The sequence below is a fragment of the Habropoda laboriosa genome, unplaced genomic scaffold (assembly GCF_001263275.1).
Source record: "Habropoda laboriosa isolate 0110345459 unplaced genomic scaffold, ASM126327v1 scaffold126, whole genome shotgun sequence".
NCBI classification, from domain to species: domain Eukaryota; kingdom Metazoa; phylum Arthropoda; class Insecta; order Hymenoptera; family Apidae; genus Habropoda; species Habropoda laboriosa.
The window spans coordinates 241,371-246,146 of NW_017100288.1; positions in this window are offsets into that span (position 1 = coordinate 241,371).

A 4,776-nucleotide genomic window follows, 5' to 3' on the forward strand; every position below is an offset into this window, starting at 1 on the left:
GAATATAATTAAAAAAATTCATTAAATATTATGAGTACTATATTTTAGATTTATTTATATATTTTTTGCGGATTTTTATGAGTATACAGTAAATTCTCTACAAGTGTCAGTCCGCAAGGAATCTAAACCTGACACTTGTAGAGTCAAGGACTACGTTTCCGAGCCTCGCGCCCGCCTTTGTAGTTTGCCGAACGTAGACAAGGACAGTGAATAAAAGATAAGGATGAAACGTGAGTCGAGGCAACCAAGCGATTTAAATACCAACTTTTTAAATTTTACGTTTTTTTATCCCGAAATTTTTCTTAACATATTGATGAGATTTTTCTCATGAAAATGACATCAAATTATATCGTGTTTGATATCATTTTCATCAGAAAAATCTCACCAGCATGTTAAAAAAATTTCAGATGAAAAAAAGTAAAATTAAAGAAATTATATTTTTCTATTATGAGTTGGAAGCCGTGAAATCTCGCAAAAGAAACCGAGTGGTGTAGCGTTACACGCTTGACTGACAGCGAGTGAGGATAACATAGGCGCGAGCGAGGATAACATAGGCGTAGGACCATCTATACTGACACTTGTAGAATCCAAACTGACTGACACTTGTAGAGAATTTACTGTAATTGGAAAGATAATAGGCAGATAGGCATTGTTTTATTCGCTAAATATTATAACGAGTACTGTATTTTTGCTTATTATGTGCATTCTGTGTATTTTTGTGCCTTCAAATTTTCCATAAGTGCATAAAAATCTGCAGTCTATTAACGAATAATGTGTGAATTAATTTAAGGAGAATATGAAAATTTATGGAGCCATCTCCGACGGTAATTTCGCATTTAATCCGTTGTTCATTGGAAGCAATAAAAATTTCACAGGAATTCAAGGTACATACGATCATAACAGAAGCAAATTCTTAAACAGATTATGGCAACATTAATACCTATTTTCCTACAATCTTATTCACAAAAAACTCGTGCAAAAAAAAAACAATCTACCAGCATATTTGCTCAAATCATCGTATTCAGTTTTCCCACAAAACCGCCCTTTCACATTCTCAATCAGCTGATTCATATCCCATTCTATTTCCTCCCCTTCTTTTTTCCCTCCAAAATCAGCATGAATTATCATTATCAGGGTGTATTAAAACGAGCTAATATCGCACAATAGAACGCACAATGGCGGCCGTCCGCGATTGTACGACCACGATGACGAAGAATTCCGTGATTTCTTTTTACCCAATTTTTTCTCTCTCGCGCGATTCTCATTGTAACGTTAATCCCTCGCCGCTCGAAACGCATTTTCTTTCGGAACAGCTGTCAGATGATCGGCCAATACTCTCCTCCGTGGTGTGACCGAATGGACACTTTGGGTCAACGGGGCTCTGTAAAAAGAAGGCGAAGGAAACGATCGACAGACAAAAATCCCACGAGCAACGGAAAGTTACAATAATATTTGCACGTTATGCACGTAGCCGCCGCGTTGTATATGCTAATGAAGTGCCCGGTGAATTTGCGAACTGATCATCTTTTGTGGAGGGAAAATGGGTAGGGGAGAACATTGACAATAAGTATATTTTAGTGCTGACATAACTTGTGTGTAGTAGGTGCATGGGTATGGGAAGTAACAGATTTGAAGTTAAGCTGATACTTCGACAGAGTTACTTTTGTGTGTTTCCTTATTATTTTATTTTAATACGGTATTACAAGGTGGTTTTGTGGGGAAAAAAGATTTTTTTTTTTTTTTTTTTGATGGTTTACTTCAATATTTTTGGTCAACATGCAAAGATAGGATGGATAAATTTAAAAGATTGAAAGAAGGAAGTTTGTTGGTAAAATTTTTGATTTTATTAAAGAATTGAAGGAGGTATTGACAGGTGTTTTCGTGAGATGATTAAGATCTTAAGCAGCCTGTCGACAGCTGAATTATTTTACATATGTTTGTTTTGAAGATTATTTGAAATGTTTCAGTTTATTGCGATTTTATGAATGATTCTATCGTTAAAAAGCTAACAAGCTATTGACAGCTGTTTCATGGGATAATTAAGATCGATGATACTCGCGTGAAAAAGTTAACAAACTATTGGCACCTCTTTCACGAGGTAATTAAAGTCGAATTTTATTACCACTAAATTTCACTTGTTTGTCGCGTGGATGAATAGAGGCGTCGTTTGAATAAATATTATAGTATTCTCGGGTATCGTTTAATGATTCATGAAAAGTGGTATTTTATCTTTTATTTTATGGTTGTTCCTGTGGGTAAATTCGCTAAATCTTCGACAATCAATTATTTCTCGTAATTTCTCCAAGGAGAAGAAATTCATTTCTGAAATTTTCAATTGAAACTAGAATAATTTAAAATTATTATTTCTGAAAGTTTGGAAAAAATCTTCAACTGATTCTCATTTAATTTTCCCCATATTTCTTTGGATTTCTCCAAGGAAAAAGGAGGCCCTAATAATTTTCCGTCTTTCCAAATCTTCGATCGAAACGAGAAGATTTTAATAAAATTATTTCTGGAAAAGGTTGAGCAAAAATTTGCATGATACTTAGGATGGTAGAAACTCAATCGGTGAACGATAGTTTCCGTAATATTTAAAACGTTCTCGATCGAACGATCTTCCAGGATATCGGGAGTTGAAGGTGCTCGTTTCGTATTCCAAGCTATCGTGGATCGTGCGCCCTCAGGGTGCCATGATAATTTTACAGAGACAATGGGGCACTCTGTTGCTCGCTGTTCCCTTCGAAATCGAAGATTATTACACGTTACTGCGATCGAGACGATCACGAATTAAATTTGAATCGCATCGCGATTTACCTTCGTTAGTTCTTTCAATCATTCCATTTCGCGATCAACTGTTGTAGTGGCATCGAAATGTTCGCTAATTAAGTCATTCGTTAATGAGGAACTGCTTCATCTGTGAAATTTACTGCGTGAAATTTGCTTCTCTTCTTATTTGCAAAATTTTTGCGATTTAATTATATTCTTTCTTCATATTTCTACGATTCTACAATTACTGTTCTTGATTTTTGGAATGAAAGAGAATTGGTCTAACCACATTCTCCTTTTATTTCAATGGTTAAATTTAAATTTCTATGATTCTATAATAGCTGTTCTTGATTTTTGAAATGAAAGAGATAACTTATTAGTATAACTACTTGCTTTTTTTACTTTAATGGTTAAATTTGAATTACTTATTTTTCGTGCATCGAATTGTGTTTATTTTGCATACATTGTATATATTAAAAACATTATTCTTTTTCAATATTCACCCTCGCCACTCTTAATTTAGAAAAGGATACAGTTTTTCGAAAATTCGTTACAATCGTAATATAGATCATTAAAAACTAGCCAACTTCGAATTTAACTCTTTTTCCTATATCCTTTACAGCTTCATAAGTAGTCACAATTTTTCTGAAGGATCTGGTTACTTTCCTGTCACTTGAACTACATTTCTACAAAATTTCTAACTTTCCTAAATTTTCAGGTTACCGAACTTCCCTTACTAGAATTCCATTTCATTTACCAGTTCCCACTATCAAAACTGGTACACATTTGTTCCAACATCTTCCTCGTTCTCACAAAATCCCCCTAAAAAAAGCAACAAAATAAAGAAAACACCGGTCCACAGTATTAATCGAAGAGCGTTGAAAAGGGATCGAAAGAGTAGATGATATCGACGGACGGTAAAGAAGCACGTCGAAACGATCGAGAGTAGGAAGCGTTCGTTTCGACTCTTAATTATACGCGATACTCAAAAAAAAAAAGATCTTTCTGAAAGGCGTAATAGGTACAGCTCGGCGAGATCTCGACCGGCTGCGTTATGCGATATGAATATCGATGGCGTGCTATTCCCACGACGTAAACGGGACTCGCGATACAAGACGATAATAACGCTTCGCGAACGAGGGAAAAGGATACGTTTCAAAAGTCCCGGCTAACGAAGTCAGGTCGCCGCGGTGTATTCTGCGCTAATGAGAAGAAGAGCGCTACCATTCGAGCGCACGGAGGAGGAAAAAAAAACCGGATCCTCATTACCGCCAGACTAATTACCTTTTACGTTTCCCTCGACTCTCCCTCATTTTCTCGTCAACATTGTCGGCGGACTCCCTTTTCTGGGACTCTCCTCGCCCTCGTTCTCCTTTTTCACGCGTCATTTTCTCGCGGCAAGAAATCGAAGGGCAATTAATCGATACGACGGTAAGTCCGGGCTTCGGAGATTGTTGAACCGGTTCGCTGTAATGGAGCGAACGAGTCCTTTTGCAATTTCAGTTTTAAGGAATATGGAACGTGATCGGTGATTTTCTTCGTGGATATGTATAACGTTCAGATGTCTTTATTAGGAGGATGCTGGGTGAAGAAATTTATGCACTGTTTTTTGATATACGGTGCAGTTAATCCCTTATGTACCGACTGATGTTAATGTCGTTGTAGTTACTTCAAGGATGCATGGTAAGAGTGAATATTTTTCACTGTGGTCGTAGAGAATATAAAATTCAAGTAATTATAATGACGTAAGTGGCTTTAGAAATGCAAGAGCGTGCATTGACTTGGAAACAAAGATAGCATTTCCATGTGCACGCTGTGAAACTTCCTGTTTGTGTAGCTAAGTATGCTGTCTCTGGATGCTGGCATTATGTTAGGGCACTGCAGAGAATATTAGCATTAACTTATAAGCATGTTCGGTTCTTGGCACCATTTTAATGTAAATGATACTTTAAAGTACCATCGGGACATAAAGGGTTAAGGAAGTTGAGGAAAGTAAGAGAGAAAATAATG